Source organism: Manis javanica, chromosome X, assembly GCF_040802235.1.
Source record: "Manis javanica isolate MJ-LG chromosome X, MJ_LKY, whole genome shotgun sequence".
Classification (NCBI taxonomy): Eukaryota; Metazoa; Chordata; class Mammalia; order Pholidota; family Manidae; genus Manis; species Manis javanica.
Genome location: NC_133174.1, coordinates 95,735,243 through 95,760,985, shown reverse-complemented (window position 1 = coordinate 95,760,985; position 25,743 = coordinate 95,735,243). Strand labels below are relative to the sequence as shown.

Sequence of the window (25,743 nt, the reverse complement as noted above, 5' to 3'; positions counted from 1 at the left end):
CACATCATTTAGTCATGGGTAAATTTGATGGTACTTCAATCATATCTTGATAAAGTTGTTGAAACCATGTACTAAAGATCTGTGTTAAAAAGAAATGTAGGGATATGAAAATGAATAAGATTCACTCTTTCCCATAATATGCTTAAGAGGAAGATGATTTATAAAGGTGATCTGTCAAATGAGTTAAAAGATATTTTCACTGGACATCTGAAGTAAAGTGGTCAGGACTAGCAACATTTTAAATGTCAGTAAAAATAATTTTTGTCACCTTCATAGCTATTTTTATGTACATATGCACACAAAGAATGATCTGGTGAAGACAAAAAAAAAACACACAGTGGGTGGAATTCTGAAAACCTGGACTCATCCTGGCTCTATTACTTGATAAGAGTAAAGCTTGGGGCTCTCTGAGCCTGTTTTCTCATCAGCAAACATGAGAACAGAACAATCTAAGTGAAACAGTTTTTTAAACAGAAATTGCAAAATAAATTAAAGGGTTTTTTTTATTAGTTGTGGTAGAGAAGATAAAATGTACATACACTGTGGAGGGCCAGATCTGATGTCACCCCAGAAGTGACATCACCAGATCCAGGTACCAGGGAGTGACATCACCAGAAATGAGATCACCAGAAACAGAAGTGACTACACCGGATATAAGATCGCTGAATATGAGATCAGTCTGACAGTGACATCATTATGAGCTTCTGTATATAAGCAGTGTTCAGAAAATAAACTGTCACTTGTCCACCATCTGTGGGCAGTGAACCTCCTGATCCCAGCTTTGGTTTCTGTGTCTTTCTTGTATCTTTCTGTGTTTTCTTAAAGCTCCTCATGCAGTCTACTCAGGTTCAGCTCATTTGTGGAGCTGGTCTCCGCAATACACATAAACAATACTACTGGGAGTGATATAGATAAGATACTGTGGGATTTCAGGGGAGGGAGAGATTCTTTCTGGCCTGAGTAAAGAGAAAATTTTCTTGGAGATGCTGAATGAATGTAGTTTCATGATGGATATTTCCATTTGAATAAGCAGGGAAGAAGATAAAGGAATCCGGTTAGAAAAGCAGGGGAAGTTTGGGCCACACATAGGCAAGTAAAATATATTCATTTACCTGAAGTATGGCTTCCATGCTTTCTTATCCCCTCTTACACCTGAAAGGCGTACTCTGTCTGTATTCTATTTCTATTCATAGACTGCAAATTTCATCTCTTCTGCTTTGCTATTCTCTCACTCAGTATCTTGCCCATTTCCCTTCCCCACCTCCATCAGATGTGCTGTGTGATCTAAGCTGGTACTTTGTTCATGTCTCTCATTTGGCCCTGTTCTAACCTTACATCACATTACAATACTTGGGTTGTGATTGTTTTATACTCCCTAGATTGTGAACTTGAGATACAGAATTTTGCCATATTCTTTGTCACAGTTCCTACAAACAGTACCTTCTGAAAATTACTTGCTGAATTGAATTCACTAAATATTTATTAAGGGATTATTCTTTGTCCAATACCAGGCTAGATAGAACATCTATAGCTATAGAATATGGACATGATACCAGCCTTCAAGTTGCTTATAGCCTAGCCAGAAAGTCTCAAGCCTCATATGAAATAATTTAAAGAATCCTAGTAAATGTAATGCCTTCAGCACTGGTGATTGTCTGCCCCAACTAATATCTAACAGGGACAGCAAAATATATCTGACTTAACTCCTTGGCATTGGTCAAACTGTTACAGCCAGCCAGGTGGAGGAGAGTGGAGACACAGGCAAATGTGCTAGAGTAGCAAATCCTTCCTTAATGGTAAGTTTAAAACAAACATAGTAACAAAATCTGCATGAAATGCCCATTACTCATTGTTTTAAAACAAAATTGCACAATAAAAGATATGTTCTAAAAGAAAATTGAACAGAGGATTCAAGATGGTGGTGTGAGAGGTGAGACAGAGAACTCCTCCCAAAACCACACATAGTATGAAAACATAGTTAATACAACTACTACTAAAACAGCAACAGGGAAGAAGGCTGCACTAGGCTATATACACCTGGAGAACAGAGCAGACCACATAAACAGGGTAACGTACCAAAGCCTTCATCCGGCAGGACCCAAGCCCTTCCCCCACCCCAGCTCACTGGCAGGAAGAAGACAAATGGGGCGGAGAGAGGGTGGAAGCCTAAGACTGCTGAACACCCATCTCTGGAGATATGCTTAGGAGCACAGACCTACATTTTGTGAAGCTCTGGAGGTTGGTGGGGTTGGGGAGCTGGGACAGGTGGAATGCTTGAGACACAGATTCTGGCCATTAGTGGAGGATGGGGATCCAGATCCAGCCACTCTGGGACAAAGGAAAGGTGGGTGGTCTGAGAGGCTTCCTAGGAGAGAGAGGGCTGCTGAAGGGGCAGGGACTTGACAGAGCTTGCTGCATGGGAGAAGGGATAGGTGGACAGGGTTGTCTGGGTATGCTCTGCTCAGCAGGTGGGAAACTTTGAGGAGCTTCAGGTGCTCCATTCCCCTGGCTAGCTACTCAGCTCCGAGGCCCCCCACTGTTACAGCAGTCTGCTGTGCTTTCCTCCTGGCCTTCCAGCACCAGCTCACAAACCAGCAGTCACTGCACCGGCGTCAGCCAAGCCAGAGGGAGGCCTCACCTACAATAGCTAGAGATGCAAAGCACAGACACTTACACCTGTGTACTCGGCCCACTGGCTCAGACACAGGAGAAAGGCACTGTAGCCAGGAAGAAGGAAAAAGCTCTTTACTCCCACCAGGCACCAGTACCACTCCCCTGCGACCCCCAACCTCACTCCAGGGGCTGAGCAGCTCCAGAGACTAGAGCTTCTGGACACTAGAGGGCAACACATAGAAATATGAAATGTCAAAGGAACCTGGTTCAGACCAAAATCTCACAAACCCCAGAAGAAGGGCCAAATGAAACTGAATTCACCAATCCTCCTGGAAAAAAGTTCAAAATGAAAATCATAAACATGCTCATGGAGATACAGAAAAATATTCAAAAACTCAGGAATGAATTTAAGATGGAGACTAAATCATTAAGAAATTCCATATCTGAAATGAAACATACAATGTAGGGATTTAAAAGCAGATTAGATATAGTAGAAGAGACAGTAAATAGAATAGAAATTAGAGAAGAGGAATACAAAGAAGCTGAGGCACAGAGAGAAAAAAGGATCTCTAAGAATTAAAGAATATTGAGAGAAATGTGTGACTAATCCAAACGGAACAATACTCCTATAATACGGGTACCAGAAGAAGAAGAGAGAGAAAAAGGGATACAAAGTGCCTTTGAGGAGGTAATTGCTGAAAACTTCCCAATCTGGGGAAGGAGATAGTCTCTCAGGCCATGGAGATCCACAGATCTCCCAACACAAGGTACCCAAGGAAGACAACATCAAGACATATAATAATTAAAATGGCAAAGATCAAGGATAAAGCAGACTTTTAAAAGCAACTAGAGAGACAAAAAAGATCACATACAAAGGAAAACCCATCAAGCTATCATTAGATTTCTCAACAGAAACTTTACAGGCTGGAAAGGAGTGGCATGATATATTTAATGAAATGAAAAAGAAGGGCTTCAAACCAAGAATACTCTACCGGACAGGTAATCATTTAAATTTGAAGGAGGGATTTAAAAATATTCAGACAAGCAAGAGCTGAGAGAATTTACCCCCAACAAACCACCTCTACAGTACATTTTGGAGGGACTGATATAGATGGAAGTATTCCTAAGGCTAAATAGCTGTCACAAGGGGAAATAAAACCACAACAAAGTAGAACAATTAATTACTAAGCAGAAAAAAACTTAAATCAACTACCCCCAAAGTCAATCAACAGATAGACAAAGAGTACAGAATATGATAACTAAAATATAAAGAATGGAGGAGGAAGAAAAAGGAGGAAAAACAAAAAGAACCTTTAGGTTGTGTTTATAATAGCATACTAAGTGAGTTAAATTAGACTGTTAGATACTAAGGGAATTATCCTTGAACCTTTGATACCCATGAATCTAAAGCCCGCAATGGCAATAAGTACATACCTATCGATAATCATGCTTAATGTAAATGGTCTGAATGCACCAATCAAAAGACAAAGAGTCACTGAATGGATAAAAAAACAAGACCCATCTATACGGTGCCTACAATAGACTCACTTCAAACCCAAAGACATACACACACTGAAAGTAAATGGATGGAAAAAGATATTTCAGGCAACTAATAGGGAGAAAAAAGCAAGAGTTGCAGTACTTGTATCAGACAAAATAGACTTCAAAACATAGAAAGGAACAAGAGGCAAGGACATTATATAATGATAAAGGGCTCAGTCCAACAAGGGGATATAACTATTATAAATATCTGTGCACCCAACACAGGATCACCTACATATGTGAAATAAATACTAACAGAATTAAAGGGGGAAACAGAATGCAGTGAATTCATTTTAGGAGACGTCAACACACCACTCATTCTAAAGGACAGACCAAGCAGACAAAAAATAGACACAGAGGCACTGAACAACGTATTAGAACAGATGGACCTAATGGACATGTAAAGAACACTCCATCCAAAAGCAACAGGATACACATTCTTCTCAAGTGCACATGGAATATTTTCCAGAAGAGACCACATACTAGGCCACAAAAAGAGCCTCAGTAAATTCAAAAAGATTGAAATTCTACCAACCAACTTCACAGACCACAAAGGCATAAAACTAGAAATAAATTGTACAAAGAAAACAAAAAGGCTCACAAACACATGGAGGCTTAACAACATGCTCCTAAATAATCAATGGATCAATGACAAAATTAAAACAGAGATCAAGCAATATATGGAGACAAATGACAACAACAACACAAAGCCCCAACCAACCCAGGCCTATTTAAAGAAGGAAGAACAATCCCAAGTGAATAGTCTAAAGTCACAATTATTGAAACTGGACAAAGAAGAACAAATGAGGCCCAAAGTCAGCAGAAGGAGGGACATAATAATGATCAGAGAAGAAATAAATAAAATTGAGAAGAATAAAACAATAGAAAAAAATCAATGAAACCAAGAGCTGGTTCTTTGAAAAAATAAACAAAATAGATAAGCCCCTAGCCAGACTTATTAAGAGAAAAAGAGAATCTACACACATCAACAGAATCAGAAATGAGAAAGGAAAAATCACAATGGACCCCACAGAAATACAAAGAATTATTAGAGAATACAATGAAAATCTATATGCTAACAAGCTGGAAAACCTAGAAGAAATGGACAATTTCCTAGAAAAATACAACCTTCTAAGACTAACCAAGGAAGAAACAGAAAATCTAAACAGACCAATTACCAGCAAAGAAATTGAATCGGTAATCAAAAAACTACACAAGATAAAAACGCCTGTGCCAGATGGATTCACCACTGAATTTTATCAGACATATAGAGAAGAAATAATACCCAGTCTCCTTAAAATTTTCCAAAAAATAGAAGAGGAGGGACTACTTCCAAACTCATTCTATGAAGCCAGCATCACTCTAATACCAAAACCAGGAAAAGACCCCACCAAAAAAGAAAATTACAGACCAATATCCCTGATGAACATAGATGCAAAAATACTCAACAAAATATAAGCAAACAAATTCAAAAATACATCAAGAGGATCATACACCATGATCAAGCGGGATTCATCTCAGGGATACAAGGATGGTACAACATTTGAAAATCCATCAACATCATCCACCACATCAACAAAAAGAAGGACAAAAACCACATGATCATTTCCATAGATGCTGAAAAAGCATTCAACAAAATTCAACATCCATTCATGATAAAAACTCTCAACAAAATGGGTATACAGGGAAAGTACCTCAACGTAATAAAGGCCATATATGACAAACCCACAGCCAACATCATACTTAACAGCGAGAAGCTGAAAGCTTTTCCTCTAAGATCGGGAACAAGACATGGATGCCCACTGTCCCCACTGTTATTCAACATAGTACTGGAGGTCCTAGCCATGGCAATCAGACAAAACAGAGAAATGGAAGGCATCCAGATTGGTAAAGAAGAAGTCAAACTGTCACTGTTTGCAGATGACATGATATTGTACATAAAAAAACCCTAAAGACTCCATTCCAAAACTACTAGAACTAATTCCTGATTTCAGCAATGTTGCAGGATACAAAATTAATACAGAGAAATCTGTTGCATTCCTATACACTAACAATGAACTAGCAGAAAGAGAAATCAGCAAAACAATTCCATTCACAGTTGCATCAAAAAGAATAAAATACCTAGGAATATACCTAACCAAGGAAGTGAAAGACCTATACTCTGAAAAGTACAAGACACTCATGAGCGAAATTAAAGAAGATACTATTAAGTGGATATACATCCCATGCTCATGGATTGGAAGAATTAATGTTGTTAAACGGCTATCCTGCCTAAAGTAATCTACAGATTCAATGCAATCCCTATCAAAACACCAACAGCATTCTTCAACAAACTAGAGCAAATCATTCTAAAATTCATATGGAGCCACAAAAGACTCAAAATAGCCAAAGCAATCCTGAGAAGGAAGAATAAAGCAAGGGGCAGGGATTATGCTCCCCTACTTCAAGTTCTACTACAAAGCCACCGTAATCAAAACAATTTGGTACTGGCACAAGAACAGACCCAAAGACCATCGGAACAGAACAGAGACTCCAGATACTACCCTAACCATATATGGTCAATTAATATATGATAAAGGAGCCAGAGACCTACAGTGGGGAAATGACAGCCTCTTCAACAGCTGGTGTTAGCAAAACTGGACAGCTACATGTAAGAGAATGAAACTGGATCATTGTCTAATCCCACACACAAAAGTAAATTCGAAATGGATCAAAGACCTGAATGTAAGTCATGAAACCATAAAACTATTAGAAAAAACATAGGCAAAAAACTCTTGGGCATAAACATGAGCAACTTCTTCATGAACGTATCTCCCCAGGCAAGGGAAACAAAAGCAAAAATGACCAAGTGGGACTATATCAAGCTGAAAAGCTTCTGTACAGCAAAGGACACCATCAATAGAACAAAAATGCATCCTACAGTATGGGAGAATATATTCATAAATGACAGATCCGATAAAGGGTTGACATCCAAAATATATGAAGAGCTCATGCACCTCAACCAAAAAAAAAGCAAATAATCCAATTAAAAAATGGGCACAGGATCTGAACAGACAATTATCCAAAGAAGAAATTCAGATGGCCAACAGACACATGAAAAGATGCTCCACATCGCTAATTACCAGGGAAATGCGAATTTAAATCACAATGAAATATCACATCACACCAATTAGGATGGCCAACATAGAAAAGACAAACAACAAATGCTGCTGAGGATGTGGAGAAAGGGGAAATCTCCTACACTGCTGTTGGGAATGTAAACTAGTTCAACCATTGTGGAAAGCAGTATGGAGGTTCCTCAAAAAACTAAAAATAGAAATACCATTTGACCCATGAATTCCACTTCTAGGAATTTACCCTAAGAATGCAGGAGTTCAGTTTGAAGAACACATATGCACCCCTATGTTTATTGCAGCACTACATACAATAGCCAAGAAATGGAAGCAACCTAAGTGTCCATCAGTAGATGAATGGATAAAGAAGATGTGGTACATATACACAATGGAATATTATTCAGCTATAAGAAGAAAACAAATCCTACCATTTGCAACAACATGGATGGAGCTAGAGGGTATTATGCTCAGTGAAATAAGCCAGGCAGAGAAAGACAAGTATCAAATGATTTCACTCATCTATGGAGTGTAAGAACAAAGAAAAAAAACTGAAGGAACAAAACAGCAGCAGACTCACAGAACCCAATAATGGACTAACAGTTACCAAAGGGAAAGGGACTGTGGAGGATGGGTGGGAAGGGAGGGATAAGGGGAAAAAGGGGCATTACTATTAGCAGACATAATGTAGGGGTGGTGAGCATGGGGAGGGCTGTACAACACAGAGAAGACAAGTAGTGATTCTATAGCATCTTACTACGCTGGACAGTGAATGTATTGGGGTCTGTGGGGGAGACTTGGTGATGGGGGGAGTCTAGTAAACATAATGTTCCTCAAAAAAAAAAAACACAGGCTACACAGCAACTTTATTTCAGCCCTGTGACACCCTCATCAGAGAAACCTGCTGCACTGTGTCTGGACTTCTAACTTATAGAAACCATGGGATAAAAAATAGGTGTCTTAAAAGCCATTAAGCTTGTGGTAAATTCTTACGTGGCAATAGAAAATGAATACAAACAAATTAAGAACCTGTGGCCTAAATGGATAATATGGATAACCCAGACAGTATTCCACCGCAGTTATGACTTTGAGAGGTCAGATGGCAGCAACCTCAATTCATGTGTAAAGCTTATGTAGCTATCCAACACAACCATTGATAACCCCATGTCTCATGTTTCAGATTTATTTTCCTTCTCTCCTATGCTTCATCAAAACACACTTGTCTAGTGCCCCACTCCCATAGAATCCTCGTGGATGAGAGGTATTCATCTGATCTATTCATTCATTCAACAAGTATTTATAGAATGACTTATCATATGCAACATTCTTTGTGGGACACAGACAGCTTCATGGGTCTGTGATCTGTATAGTTGCACAGGGCTCTGTATGTAGAAGGGGCCCTGTGCTTAGTTTAATGCCCTTTTGCTGTCTTGAAATTTTTAATAATTTTTTAACAAGGGGCCCTACATTTTTGTTTTACACTAGGCCCTACAAATTATGTAGCCAGTCCTCCTGTGGGAATATAACAGAAATGGGTATATAACAGGACTGAGGATAGTAAGATAATCTGCATGCTAGTCTTGGTTCTGTCACCAAATGATTGTATGATCTTGGGCACATTAATTTCCCCTCTCTGAGTCTCAGTTCTCTCTTTTGTAAACTGAAGGGACAAGACTTGGATCAGTGTTTCCCAAACTTGCCTGGTGATGAGAATTGCCAGGGATGGTTTTTATGAGTACAAAACACAAATTCTCAGTGCAAACCTCTAATCTTTTCTATCAGCTTGCTCCCATCTCAGTGTGCACAAAACTCCTCTGTACCCCAGCACTGATGCCCCACTCCTATCCCATAGCCACAGGAGAAGTCATATGTCTTGGGGGTGGAGGATGTGAAATCAGGGGAGGCTTCATGGAGGAGGCTGCTCCTGAACTGGACCTTGAGGTATGGGACAGGATTTCCCAAGCAGAAACAGAGGGAAAGATTTTCCAGAGAAAGACAACATTTCTGTGTAAAGCTAGGATGGTGCACACTGTAGAACATAGTGTCACAAGTCAGGGGAATGAAGTTCAAATCAAGATCTGACACTAAATGCTCCTATCCATGGCCTCAAGCCCTCTTCTGTGCCAGTGTGAACCTCACACACATTCACACTCACAAATATACATTATGTATGTATGTATGTATGTGTGTATGTATGTATCCCCACATTTTGGTCCTGCTATTTTTCCACTTTTGAGAACATAAGCCATTCTGGTATTTTGTCAGTGGAAATGCAAGCTCTGCAATTTTTGCCTGCATTCTTTTCTAGGACAGCCTATTCAAACAGTCAGCTAAGGTTCTCTGAGTCTCTTAGGATCAGACTTCCATGTGCTTATGTGTATGTGTAAGTGTACACAGTGTTATTCCTACTATATGCGCATCTTATTTGTGATATCCTGACATTGACACACTTTAAACCATCTGTATATGTTGTACATGCAGCAGTAAAATTACAAAAGAGCAAATGGCTCCAATTATATTTGATTTGACTGACATACAGACTACTAAAAAGTAAAACAGGAAATAAAAAACGAGTATCAATAAAGCAAGCATAGCAGCACCCTTTCTTAGTCCCCCAATAGTTTATAATTGCATGGCATTCTTCAGAATGATCTTGCTTCTTTCATGAACACATTCCCATTGCAATGGGTGAAAATAGCCATGTCAATACCATTAATTCCAAAGTTATGATGTTCCCGCCCTTGAGCTCAGTTTCCTAGAACCACTGCCTAATGCTTCATACCAGGCACAATTTGGATGCCTGACTTTGCAAATGTGGGCACCGACATTTAATACATTGGGAGTTTTACACTAACTTGGATCATTTCATGTGATTCGACAAGCTACCAGCTTTGTGAGTGCCCTTGCAATGGCATCAGAGGAATACTGATTCTGACCCTCTCACTGACAGCGGAATAAGTTGCAGGTCAACCTGGGATCTTTATCAGGTCGAAACCTAAACGTCAACCAACACAAAAAGAAGAGCTCATCTCAAAGCTCCTTTTCTGGGCTGTGGGAAAGTTGGGACAGTGTCGCAATATATAAGCTCTACAAAGGCCTTATTAAGTGTGACAGCAACAGCTGAAGCTGCTAGAACTTGCAGAGCAGTGAAAGAAATACCCGTTAGAGAAAGGAGAAAAAAAGATACAACTTGAAATGTGAACTAATATTTCTCTGGTCTGCTGGTGGGCATGAAAATCCCAGAAGTTTGAGTCAAGTTTTGTCTTGCATTGAAGGCTATAGCCAACTCTTTTTGGACACCTCAACTCACCATGTCACATTTCCCCTTACAAATATAATATATAATCCCACTGTAGAAAGCCAATGCATCTCATGTTCTTCTTGATAGCTAACAATAGTGAGAGTGCTTGGAATAAGCAGAAATTTGCTTACTCGATAAGTATGGCAGAGAGAAACTCCTGAGCTTGGCACTCAAGGCCTATGTACTTAGCTTTCCTTGCCGTACAAGACCTTACTCCACTGCTCTCTACCGTGAACAGGTCACGAATCCTTTCAGCAAGTGATATTCATTCCTCTCTCTGTGTTTGTACCCTATTCTTGACTCTGAAATAACCCTCTGTCCTACCTCCAACTTCAAACAATCTACTTATTACATTTTCTTTTGAGAGCCACCTCAGGTCCCATTTCCTCCAAAAAGCCTTCCGTGACTTAACAAACACCAGGGATGTCTCCTTTCTATTTACTTATATAATGCTTACTAGCTGCACCGCGTGTTCTGGCCCCTACGTCTATGCACTCTTGTGTAGTTCTCTAATATAAAGGTCCTGATGGTCAGGAATTTATTTTTTATTTATTTACTTTTTCTGACAGAATACCAAACTATATTTACTGTTTGCAGTAGTAAAGGACAACAAATAACATAGAAATTGGTGAATAAACGCAACAGAGCCAGGAGACATCCCACCCACGCCCAAACAGTAAAACACAAAGGAAATTGAAATGTCTTCAGCAAGATTTGAGGCAAGAGATGATGGTTGTAGTCACATTGTCCAAGTGACTAGAACAACACAGAGGAGGACCATCAGTGGGTCCATATAGATGGACAGCAGAACTGTCAAAGTTTAATTGGTATAGATCCTAAAATGCTTCACAGAACTAAAATCACATACTAATGCATAAATCCCATACCTGTTTGGAAAGCAGCATAGCATGAGCCCATGAGAAGAACGGGAAGTCATCTTTCCATTGGCTTCATTTGTAACCACACATTGAAATAGCTCTTTTGCACAAAAACTGCAAGTTCAGCAATACTTAATCTTACCTTTTTATATATAGACCATAATTATACATCAGAAGCAAAATACTGGAAGAAATCTGAGGCCATGGTACTAACACCACATGGGAAATGTGGGAGCCGCTTTCTTCCACATTAAGGTGAAAAGCCAATTTCAGCCACAGTGGGCTTGCCCATGCAGTGTCACCGGGCAGTGGATGGTCGTGAGACCTGAGCTGCCGACGCTGTCCCAGGGGACGTGCAAGAAGCAGAGTACCCAGAGCCATGCTCCTGAAGGATTTGTTATTTTCCTTTTTACCCTTTAAAAAGCATTCCAGTATTTTCCCTTCAACTTTACCATATTCTGACAAAACAAATTTACGACATTAGCATTTTAAAAACCTGTGCATACAAGAAATAGTAAGTGAAAGTTTGTCTCCCTTTCCCACCATGTCCCTAAAACAGTCCAACAGAAGTACCGTTACTGTGGTGATGTGAATTTTTTACATGATTGGAATGAGCAGTGGTGGTGGGGGAACAATACCTGGGAGAAGATCCCCATCTAGACTAAAATGGACATTCAGGCCACAAGTTTTGGGGAAATGTTATAGGAGGAGGGGAAAAGAGAAAACCGAAAACCAACCCCAGAAACCTTGCAACTTGTTTTACCTAAACAAAGATAACAATTGGGACTGGCCCAACTGAAGCTGTGGATTCACCCCTGCAGCCAGAGTTCTGAGTTGCACTTGCAGTACAAAAAGGGAAGAGAGTAATTTTGGTGAATGTCCTCAGCTTCCAACTCCTTGGCTATTGGGATAGTCATGTGCTCACTATTCAATAGCAGATTCAAGGATGGTGGCACCCCAAGCGATGGCTGGTCTACTGAGAGCCTCCCCGTCTGCTGCTGGAACACGTCAATGGTGTCTTCGTCCTCCATCTCCAGGTGTGCTGGGACATCTGTCTCATTAATTGGTTGCCCATCAAAACTGAATCTAATCTGTGTCATTGACCAGCCCTGCCTCTTGCAGTATGCCTTCAACAGCTTACTCAGTGGGTGTGTCTCTTGAGCTTGAAATGGCCCATGGAGCTGTCCTGCCAGCCACTTTCAGGTTGATGTGGTTGTTGTCTGTCTCACGCTCTCCCTGAGCTTTTCCTCAGACATGGCCATGCGGTGGGGGCGGTGGGAAGCAGCCAGTGCTGGAGCAGGTAAGTCACACTCTCAGTCCCCTACAACTGCTTGCAGGGCCATGCTTGGCGATGGTGGTCAGGAATTTACATTCCCCATTTGTGCTTACAAGTGTTCACTACATAGTAATTTGTAAAACACTTACAGTTTAGTGGTAAAATATGTGATCTTTGAATCCCAACTCTAACACTATCTGTGTGACTGCAGGCTTTTTTTTGAGTTCACTAAGCTTCAGTTTCTTCACCTGTGAAACAGAAATATATAATAGCTACCTCACAGAATTAGCTCTGTCCTGTTTTCAAATTTCATTTCTGTCACTGAAGTTATATTAATGCTCTTTCTTCTTAGTGGGGTAAAAAAAAGGAAAAACTACTACTGCTTCAGAGAACCTTTGGTCTACCACCCTCAGTGAAGAAGACTGTTGAAGACAGACCCAAATTACTAGGTTGAATGGCCAACAAACATGATTTTTGACCTTAAAATAGGGGACTAGAAATAGGAAACTTTTCATCTTTTTGCCCTTGCTTCCCAAATCTTCAAGGTGCCTATAGGGATGAAGGGACCACTGATGTTCATATTCGAAAGATGGGCTCTTGAAAGGTGTTGAAAATAAGAAACATAACCTTAGGCAGTATTTGTGAAAATGGCCTAAAACTAATAGTAATAACAACAGCAACACAAGTTCTGACAGCCCCTGAGTACCTATTAAATGTCAGGTGCTGTTCTAAATAATTTGTGTAGATTAGCTCATATCTTCCCTCATCAGAACCCTGTGAGGTAGGTATTATGGTTATTCTTATTTCATAGATAATGAAGAGAGACACGGAAAGATTACACAACTTTCCTAAGGTCACACAGTAGGTAAGGACGAGAGCCAGGATTTAGTCTTAGGTCTGTTTGACTCCACCACCTGTGTTTCTAGTCATCATACCATACTCAGTCTCCAAAAACACTTAGAAAATATACAAAAATAAAACTAAAGTTGTCCAAATAAATGTGGTTACAAGGTAGATTGGCTACTGGTTGGATGATTGGGTTTTTAATTTAAACGAATGGCACCAGAAACCTGGATATCATCCTTACCTAATTTTTCTTCCTGACCTCACACATCCACCCACTCACCAAGTCTTATTGAGTCTACCTCTCAGATAGCTCTCAAATCCACTGATTCTCTTTTTGCCATCAGTTACCACCTGAGTACCGGCATCATCATCATCTCTATGTCTTTCCTGGTCTCCTCACTCTTGTCTTTCCCACCTCTAGTCCAGAGGGCAGATAAAGTGATTTTTCTAAAGTATAAACCTGATCATATCATATCCTCCATAAAACCCTTAAGTGGCTCCCTGGTGACTTAAAAAAAATCTAAACTTCTTAGCCTGGCTAATATCATAAAAGACACATCATCATTTGGGCTATGTTTACCTATCCAGGCTAATCTCTTATAAGGACATCCTTTCCCCAATGTGGATTGCAATAATAAAAATAATTAATTACAGTTCTTCAAAAATGCCTTGGTCCCTCTGGAATAATACAGAGAAAATAATATAGCTTGGGAAAAAGGGATACAAGAAGCTGCTGAGGGCTTTAAGAGAAACTAAGTCAGAAGCTCAGGGCAGAAAGACTGGAAATTGTACAAATGGATAAACACAATTAGCAACTTTTAAAAAATATTTGCAACCTTCATCAAAAGGCCAGTTTGAACTATTTGTAGCTGTACTTTATATAAACAGGAATTGAATGCTAGCAATTAAATCCTTAGTAAATATTTAAGTTCCATAGGAAGATTTTTTTTATTTTCATAGGCCCAACAAACAGGTATTTGTAAATATTTAAATTATAAATTGCTTAGTTGCATTTCAAAGAGTTTTTCCACATACAGGCTATTTTTACGTTGAAAATTCATTGAAATAGGCAGGGTAAGATGAGAAAATCAGATAAGAAAGGGTAAACTACTAGCCTAAGTTCACCAAGCTAATTACTAGTGAAGCCAAAATTAGAGCCTCTAGTGATTCCTAATCAAGCTATCTCAGTTTGGCTTTATAGATAATGTACATTTTACCTCAAAAAAAAAAAATACTGCAGACGTTCACCCTTGAGTCATGGATTAAAATTGAATCTTCAATCAACATTTTTCCCTCTAATGTTTCAAGTGCATCTAATTCCAGGAGACTCAAGAGTCTTTGACCAGGAGAAGATGAATTATGAATTACGCTATTAGGCAGAGAATGCAATATTGGGTTTAATCTGGCATTAAATGGCTCCTCTGGATTATAACCATTATCATACCCATGCCTTTGTCTCCCAACAGCAAACATTTGAAAATGGATTAACTGAATTTCCCCCTTAGGAGTAAGCTTCTTCCTTTTGTGTTTCTTTGACTTTGCCTTTATCAAACGCTCATTGTACAAGAGAAAATAGTGTCTGTATTATATCATGCAGTAACCAACCCTTTCCTCCTTATGGTAGAAAGCCTACACATTTAAATATTTAAATTTCCTGGTTCTCTTTTTTTCCTGCCTGGTTTCATCAATAACTGTTTTTGCAATAACTTTATATAGCCAAACTGTCTACATATCTTTGTTTTACTCTTCTGGTTAAAGCCAGATAACTAAAGAGTACACAGTCCTGGCCATCTCTCATTTCATGCCTTTTTCCACTGATTAACAAGTTGATTTTTCTATAATGGCCCATCACCACCTATATTTATTGTTTAACATCCTTGTTATTGTACCAGGCTAATTTTCCCAGCATTAATTCCATAAGTTTTTCACCAGCCTCATCAAATAGCACACAGTCAAAAATTGATGTACAACGGAAAGCAAATTAGTGGTTGCCAGTGACTATGGGGAGATGGGATATGGGGAGTGGCTGCTTAACGGGTATGGGATTTCCTTTTGAGGTGATGAAAATGTTTTGGAACTAAATAGAGATGATGGTTGCAGAAAAAAATTGTTAATGTACTAATACCCACTGAATGGTACACTAAAATGGCTAATTTCATGCTACATGACTTTCACCTCAAATTTTTTAAAAAGTAGTAAAAAATCCATTCCCAGATGGCACTCATATTCTAGTGGAAAAAAGGTAGAGAGTAAACAAAATAAGAAAGTAAATTATATTCTATACTATAAGATGTTAAGTTCCAAAGAGAAAAATTAAGCAAGGTTGTCCTCAAGAAAGGGGATGTGGTTTTAAATAGGGTAGTTAAAGAAGACCTTGAAAAGATGACAGTAAAGACTTGAGGATGTTAAGGGAGTTACTCACATGGTTATAAGGTAGAATAGCACTCCAGGCTGAGGGACTAGCAAGGGCAAAGGCCCTGAGGACTATCTATTCAAAGCTGTTCTTGCACTCTGCAAGGGCTAAGAAAACATCATCATGTTCTGATAGGGTGGAAGGGCTCAGTATCTGAGATCAAGTCATTTTCTATTTGATGGTCCAGGCTGGTTTGCCTGGTCAGCTACACAGAATAAGGATAACCGTCAGAATCAGGGAGTATTAGTATTATCATTCAGGTTTTCTATTTCTACAAGTGAATGCTAGCACATATACTCTTGGTTGAAATTCCAATTGTCGTTTTGGTCATTGGCCATTTTCAATAAGTCAACAACTTCCCAAGAAAAGACTTGAATAACTGTAAGGGGCTACAGTAAGATACAAAGGGAGGGGAGAAAACTTCATTGTGATTGTCAGTTTTATGCGAAATTCTTTTTGCTCCAATAAATAGACTCACTTGACATTTGCTTAAAAAATGAATGCAGAGAAGAAAGGAGAGAAAGGATTAAAGATGGCGGTGTGAGAGGTGAGACAGATGCTTCCTCCTAAAACTGCATATAATATGAAAATATAATTAATACAACTAACCCTGAGAGAGCAACAGGAAAGAGACTGCACCAGACTGCATATACCTGGAGAAAAGAGCAGACCTCAAGGAACAGGGTAATGCAACAAAGCTGTGGCCCGGCAGGACCCAAGACCTTCCCCCACCTGAGCTCACCGGCGGGAGGAAGAGAAACTGAATGGGGAGAGAGTGGAAGCCTGGGACTGCTGAATACCTAGATCTGCTCTGGGAGCACAAACCTACATTTCATGTTGCTTTCATGATACTCTTGTAATTAGGAGATTTTAAAGCTAAAACAGGCAGAATTCCTGGAGAGACTGAGATTCCAGCCGCTTGTGGAAAGCAGGGATCCAGATACGGCTACTCTGGGACAAAAGCTTATACCTGGGTGCTTGGCTGACTGGTTCAAGCAGTGGAGACAGGCATAGCAGCAGGGAAGCAGGAAACAGCTATTTCCTCCCCCTAAGCACCAATACCACTCCCCTGCAACCTCCGACATTGCTTCAGGGACTCAGCAGCTCCAGAAAGTAGAGCTTCTGGACACTAGAGGGTTCGATATACAAATATTGAAATGCAAAAAGGACCTGGTTCAAAGTAAAATTATTCATACAACTCTTGAAAAAGATTTAAATGACATCGACATCATGAATCTTCCTGAAAAGGATTTCAAAATAAAAATAATTAACATGCTAATGGAGGTACGGAAAGATATTCAAGAACTCAGGAATGAATTCTGGTCAGAGATCCAATAGTTGAAGAGCACAATGGAGGGTATTAAAAGCAGATTGGATATGGTGGAGGAGACGATAAATGAAATAGAACTAGAGAAGAGGAATACAAAGAAGCTGAGGCATAGAGAGAAAAAAGGATCTCTAAGAATGAAAGAATATTGAGAGAACTGTGTGACCAATCCAAACAGAACAATATTCAGATTATAGGGATACCAGAAGAAGGAGAGAGAGAGAAAGGGATAGAAAGTGTCTTTGGGGAGGTAATTGCTAAAAACTTCCCCAATCTGGGGAAGGAGATAGCCTCTCAGGCCATGGAGATCCACAGATCTCCCAATACAAGGGACCCAAGGAAGACAACACCAAGACATAGAGTAAAAAAATTGGCAAAGATCAAGGATAAGGACAGACTATTAAAAGCAGCCAGAGAGAGAAACAAGATCACATACAAAGGAAAGTCCATCAGGCTAACATCAGACTTCTCAGCAGAAACCTTACAGGCCAGAAGGGAGTGGCATGATGTATTTAATGCAATGAAGCAGAAGGGCCTGGAACCAAGATTACTTTTTCTGGCAAGATTATCATTTAAATTTGAAGGAGGGATTAAACAATTTCCAGATAAGCAAAAGCTGAGAGAATTTACCTCCCACAAACCATCTCTACAGTCTATTTTGTAGGGATTGCTACAGATGGAAGTGTTCCTAAGATTTAATAGCTGTCACCAGAGGTAATAAAACCACAGTAAAGAAAGTAGAACAGCTAATTACTAAGCAAATGCAAAATTAAATTAACTATCCCCAAAGTCAATCAAGGGATAGACAAACAGTACAGAATATGGTACCTAATATATAAAGAATGGAGGAGGAAAAAAAGAAAAGAACCTTTAGATTGTGTTTGAATAGCATATCAAGTGAGTTAGTCTCTTCGATAGTAAGGAAGTTAACCTTGAACCACTGGTAACCATGAATCTAAAGTCTGCGATGGCAATAAGTACATACCTATCGCTAATCACCCTAAATGTAAATGGACTGAATGCACCAATCAAAAAACATAGAGTTACTGAATGGATAAAAAAACAAGACCCATCTATGTGCTGCCTATAAGAGACTCACTTTAAACCCAAAGACATACACAGACAAAAAGTGAAGTGATGGAAAAAGATATTTCATGCAAATAATAGGGAGAAAAAAGGAGGAGTTACAATACTTATATCAGACAAAATGGACTTCAAAACAAAGAAAGTCACAAGAGACAAAGAAGGACATTCCATAATGATAAAGAGGTCAATCCAACAAGAAGATAAGATATAACCATTATAAATATCTATGTTCCCAATACAGGAGCACCTACATATGTGAAGCTGAATTACAAGGGGAAATAGAATGCAATGCATTCATTCTAAGAGACTTTAACACTCCACTCACTCTGAAGGACAGATCAACCAGACAGAAAATAAGTAAGGACACAGAGGCACTGAACAACACATTAGAACAGATGAACCTAACAGACATCTATAGAACTCTACACCCAAAAGCAACAGAATACACATTCTTCTCAACTGCACATGGAAAATTTTCAAGAATAGATCATATACTAGGCCACAAAAAGAGCCTCAGTAAATTCAGAAAGATTGAAATTGTACCAAGCAGTTTCTCAGACCACAAATGTATGAAACTAGAAATAAATTACACAAAGAAAATGAAAAATCCCACAAACACATGGAGCCTTCACAACATGCTCCTAAATAACCAATGGATCAATGACCAGATAAAAACAGAGATCAAGCAATATATGGAGAAAAATGACAACAATAATTCACCACCACAAAATCTGTGGGACACAGCCAAGGCCATGCTAAGATGAAAGTATACTGCAATACAGATCTACCTCAGGAAACAAGAACAATCCCATATAAGCAGTCTAAACTCACAATTAATGAAACTAGAAAAAGAAAAACAAATGAGGCCCAAAGTCAGTAGAATGAGGGACATAATAAAGATTAGAAGAGAAATAAATTAAATCAAGAAGAATAAAACAATAGAAAGAATCAATGAAAGCAAGAACTGGTTCTTTGGGAAAATAAACAAAATAGACAAACCCCTAGCTAGACTTATCAAAAAAAAGGGAGAGTCTACACACATAAACAGAATCAGAAATTAGAAAGGAAAAATCACTACAGACACCATAGAAATACAAAGAATTATTAGAGAATATTATGAAAAAATTAATCCCAACAAACTGGATAACCTAGAAGAAATGGACAACTTTTCATAAAAATAGAACCTTCCAAGGCTGACCAAGGAAGAAACAGGAAATCTGAACAGACCAATTACCAGCAATGAAATCGAACTGGTAATCAAAAAACTACTTAAGAACAAAACCCCTGGACCAAATCAGATGGCTTCACTGCTGACTTTTATCAAACATTTAGTGAAGACCTAATACCCATCCTCCTTAAAGTTTTCCAAAGAGTAGAAAAAGAAGAAATACTTCCAAACTCATTCTATGAGGCCAGCATCACTCTAATACCAAAACCAGGAAAAGACAACACAAGAAAATTACAGACCAATATCCCTGATGAACATAGATGAAAAAATATTCATTCAAAATATTAGCAGACAAAATTCAAAAATACATAAAAAAGATCATCCATCATGATCAAGTAGGATTTATTCCAGGCATGCAAGGATGGTACAACATTCGAAAATCCATCAGCATCATCCACCACATCAACAAAAAAAAAGGACAAAAACCACATGATCATCTCCATAGATGCCAAAGAAGCATTTGACAAAATTCAACATCCATTAATGATAAAAACTCTCAACAAAATGGGTATACAGGGCAAGTACGTCAACATAATAAAGGCCATATATGGCAAACCCACAGCCAACATCATACTTAACAGCAAGAAGCTGATAGCTTTTCCTTTAAGATTGGAAACAAGACAAGGATACCCACTCTCCCCACTGCTATTCAACATAGTACTGGAGGTCCTATCCACAGCAATCAGACAACACAAAGAAATAAAAGGCATCCAGATTGGCAAGGAAGAAGTTAAACTGTCCCTGTTTGCAGATGACATGATATTGTGCATAAAAAACTCTAAGAATCCACTCCAAAACTTCTAGATCTAATATCTGAATTCAGCAAAGTTGTAGGATACAAAATTAATACACAGAAATCTGTGGCATTCCTATACACTAATAATGAACTAGGAGAGAGAGAAATCAGGAAAATAATTACATTCACAGTTGCATCAAAAAGAATAAAATACCTAGGAATAAACCTAACCAAAGAAGTGAAAGACCTATACCCTGAAAACTATAAGACACTCTTAAGAGAAATTAAAGAAGATACCAATAAATGGAAACTCATCCCATGCTCATTGTCAAATGGCCATAATATTGTCAAAATGGCTATCCTGCCTAAAGCAATCTATAGATTCAATGTAATACCTATCAAAATACCAACAGCATTCTTCAGTGAACTAGATCAAATCATTCTAAAATTCATATGGAACCACAAAAGACCTCGAGTAGCCAAAGTAATTCTGAGAAGGAAGAATAAAGCTGGGGGCATTACGCTCCCCAACTTCAAGGTCTACTACAAAGCCACAGTAATCAAGACAGTTTGGTACTGGCACAAGAACAGACCCATAGACCAACAGAACAGACTGGAGAGCCCTGATATAAACCCAACTATATATGGTCAATTAATACATGATAAAGGAGCCATGGATATACAATGGGGTAAATGACAGCCTCTTCAACAGCTGGTGTTGGCAAAACTGGACAGCTACATGCAAGAGAATGAAACTGGATTATTGTTTAACCCCATACACAAAAGTAAACTTGAAATGGATCAAAGACATGAATGTAAGTCATGAAACCATAAAACTCTTAGAAGACAACATAGGCAAACATCTCCTGAAAATAAGTATGAGCAACTTCTTCCTGAACACGTCTCCTCGAGCAAGGAAAAGAAAAGCAAAAATGAACTCCTGGGACTACATCAAACTAAAAAGTTTCTGTACAGCAAAGAACACCATCAACAGAACAAAAAAGCATCCTACAGCATGGGAGAATATATTTGTAAATGACATATCCAACAAGGGGTTAACATTCAAAATATATAAAGAACTTACACACCTCAACACCCAAAAAGCAAATAACCCGATTAACAAATGGGCAGAGGATATGAAGAGACCGTTCTTCAAAGAAGAAATTCAGATGGCCAACACACACATGAAAAGATGCTCCACATCACTAATCATCAGGAAAATGCAAATTAAACCACAATGAAATATTACCTCACACCAGTTAGGATGGCCAGCATCAAAAAGACTAAGAACAACAAATGCTGGCGAGGATGCGGAGAAAGGGGAACCCTCCTACACTGCTGGTCGGAATGTAAGCTAGTTCAACCATTGTGGAAAGCAAGATGGAGGTTCCTCAAAAAACTAAAAATAGAAATACCATTTGGCCCAGGAATCCCATTCTTTGGAATTTACCCAAAGAATACAACTTCTCAGATTCAAAAAGACATATGCACCCCTGTGTTTATAGCAGCACTTTTTACAATAGCCAAGAAATGGAAGCAACCTAAGTGTCCATTAGTCTAGATGAATGGATAAAGAAGATGTGGTACATATACACAATGGAATACTATTCAGCCATAAGAAAGAAAGAAATCCTACAATTTGCAACAACATGGATGGAGCTGGAGGACATTATGCTCAGTGAAATAAGCCAGATGGAGAAAGAAAAATGCCAAATGATTTCCCTCATTTGTGGAGTTTGACAATGAAGCAAAACTGAAGGAACAAAATGGCAGCAGACTCAGAGACTCCAAGAATGAACTAGTGGTTACCAAACGGGAGGGGTGTGGGAGAGCAGGTAGGGAGGGAGGGAGAAGGGGAGTGAAGGGTATTATGTTTAGTATACATGGTGTGGGGGATCACAGAGAGAACAGTGTAGCACAGAGAAGGCACACGGTGGATCTGTGGCATCTTGCTGCACTGATGGACAGTGACTGCACTGGGGTATGGGTGGGGACTTGATAATAAGGGTGAATGTAGTAACCACATTGTTTTTTTCATGTGAAACCTTCATAAGAGTGTATATCAGTCATACCTTAATAAAATATTTTTTTAAATGAAGGCACATGCTTCTTCCCATCATTTTCCTTTCTTTTCCAGAGAGACTGATACTTTTCCCTATTGAAGTAGATTAAGATGGCCCCTGAAATGTTGCAAACATTAGATATTTTTGTGTGCCCCCATCTCGCTCTATCCTGACCCCAGTTCCTGCAGGCTATATTAAAAGAGGTTCTTCTGTACCTGCAACTGAATCATACAGCAACATGGCTTGCATTTGCTTACTGACCTTATCTTGGCTTCATCTTAGCTTTCTCAGTCCTAATTTCTTTTTCCTCCATTTCCACATATTTTATTTTCATAAACTGGCTCCAGCCTTTTGGGGAATGAGGTGGGATATAAAAATAACAGAAGGGATTGTGAATGACTTAATAAATCAAAAGACAACACCAGATTGACAAAAATGCATCTACCTGTAACTTGCAGTGTGATCTGAAACAGTCTGGCTGAGCCTTTTTGGTTTTCTCTGTTCTTCTCAGCAACATAGACAAACACTCATATGGATACATACAAAGAGAATCCTTTTCGAAGCCCATAGTGTGTCAAGCTAATCATCATCCATGGAAATAATTAAGGTTCACTAGAGGATAAGTTCGTTCTTAAATATCACCAATACTGGTGACTTTTTTTCAAGTAAATAAGAGCAAGTTATATAGGTCTTGATCCTAGAAGAGCCACGAAAGGAGATACCAAATTCAGAGGTAACAGTCTGCTTTGCCACAGTAAAATACATGTGTTGTACCATTTACTTCATTCTTTATCTAAGACGTAACTGGGATTCTGAAGGTTTTCAAAAAGATGTGATTCATAAAAGATTACAATTCAGTATATTCAGAATTAACAGGGCATTTTAAATAAAAGAAGGCACAATGCCTCCCACAGGATTTGATTAGAATTTAGTTGGACCCGAAGCCCCATGTGTAAATGAATTGCCACATACATAATCCTTGTTGATGCTGTAAGAACAAAGTTGCATTGCCAAAAGGTTTTCTAAAGCAACTTTTCTTCAGTGAAAAGCATAGCATTGACGATGTGAATGTTTGGTGGGTTCTGGTTCTCCCCACCCCTCCACTCCTCCACTCCCTCACACCATGAATGCATTTACTGAGATCCTGATGAATAATAAAACATTTACATTATTAAACTGCCTACTAAATCAGCCACCTTCACAAGGCCTGAACAAAGTGTACAAAAATGACTGTAAAAGAAAGGCTTATTATCAGACTGTTCAGAAAAAAACATATATCTAAGGTTATAATTACATAACACATAATGGATAAGTTAGTTATCTATAGATCTAGAACTAGATAGATAAGACAAAGATATTAGAGATATCAGCAATGAAAAGTAAATAGGGCAAAAAAAAGTGCATCTATGTAAAAAAAACTGTGATTCTGTTAAATGGTATATGGAGTTCCTTGTACCATGCTTGAAACTTCTCAGCTCCATACCAAGTTACAGTGAAGCGTTAAGAGCTGAACTTGTGTAATCATAAGGAATATTATCTAATTACTCAAACAAGAAAAAAAATATTTGAGATAAAAACAAAAGAACCCTGGGTTTAAAAAACTTATTTCCCTGTCAGTCTTGGTACAAACAATGATGGTGGGGGGAAAAAGGTAAAAGAACAGTCCTCTGCCCCATGCAGATGTCCTTTGCAGGTCTCCCATTTACTTTTATATCCTTGGCCTTTATAAATTATCTCTAAATGTCATAATTAAATTCTTCACCCCCAGTGTGGAATATCAGCCATAATAATAAAGTGTCAATCTTACTATCCAGCAACAGTAGCTTGGGTTTGCTCTTGAATCTGGTACCTTCTAAATAGATTTGAGAGGAATTTCTATTTACTAGGGAATGCAAAGCATTTGAAAAACAGTAAAGACTTTCCAAGTGGGAATTTTGGCTTTTATTTTTTCCAATCCAGAGAAAGAAAAAGAAGGGAAGAGACAGAGAAAGGAAAGGGAGAGAGAGAAGATAGAAAAGGAAAATAAAAATTAAGGAAAAGAGATATTTTTAAAAATCAAATTAAAAAAAATTAAAGTTGTCATGGTGGTACATAAAGCATAAAGCATATTTTTAAAAGTTGATCTGACATGTACATGAGAATGGTGGGACTGTACCTAGTTCTCATATAAGAACATTGTAACTTATCTTCCTTCAAAGAAAAACAAAAAAGCCTTTTTGATGCTCCATATCTTCCTTCAGCTACTCTAGTTATCATTTATAGCAAAATTTCTTGAGTAGTTTACACTTATTGTCTCTCCTTCCTCATTTTCCTGTCCCTCTTCTATCCCTTCCTGTTAGACTTTTGTCCCTACCATCAATTACATCAAATATACCTTTGTTAAGGAGCTCAGTGGCCTACGTGTTGTCATATGTAATGATTTATTCCTAGTCCTCAACTTATTTAAAATCTCAGCAGCATTTGCCAGAGCTAATCACTCCCTTCAACTCCAAACAGTATCTTCTCTTGGTTTCTGCAACACCTGTACTCATTGACCACTATTTCTCACTTTTTTGCTGACTCTCTCCTACTCAATCCATACATGTTGGAGTTCTTTCTCAGGTTCATGTATGTGTATTTAATCTTCCCTAGCTGATTTCCCAGGCACCATTTATATAGTGATAGCCCTTGAAATTACATCTTCAATACTGACTTTTCTCTAAACACCAGCCTTATATATCCAAGTAAATCTTTTACTTCTGCATTTGAGTATCTAAAAGACACTTTAAATGTGTCATATCATAAACTGAACTCTTGATTCAACTTCTAGCCTCAACCCTCCAACATATTCTTTCTCCCAGTTTTCCCCTTTTTAGTAAGTGGTATCACCATCTCACTCAGTTGATTAAGCAAAAAACCAAAGAGCCATCCCTTAATTTTTATAACCCATATCCAATCCATTAACAAGTCCTGTCTATTCTCCCTCCAAACTGTATCCCAAATATATCCATTTCTCTCCATGTCCACTGTCAGCAGTCATAGACGATAATCTAATCAATTATCATCTCTTGAAGGGACTATTAGTCTCCGTGCCTCCACTCTTGCCATCCATTCTCTAATAGCAGTACAGTGAACATTTTAAAAATGGAAGGCAGATCACATCACTAACCCACTTAAAATCTTCCAACGGCTTTCTATTATACTTAGAATGACATCCCAACTCCTTACTATATTGAAAAGGCTCCATATGACCTAGTCCCTGACTACTTTGTGCTAGTCCTTCTGGGATGCTATAATGAAGTACCATAGACTGGATGACTTATAAATAACAGAAATTTATTTCTC

General features: G+C 38.6%; 1 protein-coding gene and 1 pseudogene across 1 annotated transcript in view; both read right to left on the bottom strand.

The window, feature by feature from the left end:
- IL1RAPL2 (interleukin 1 receptor accessory protein like 2) overlaps positions 1-25,743 on the bottom strand; it is a 1,159,060-nt gene that overhangs the window by 421,076 nt on the left and 712,241 nt on the right. The gene's annotated exons all lie outside the window — the stretch shown is intronic.
- LOC118970955 (small ubiquitin-related modifier 3 pseudogene) lies at positions 11,678-12,820 on the bottom strand (annotated as a pseudogene).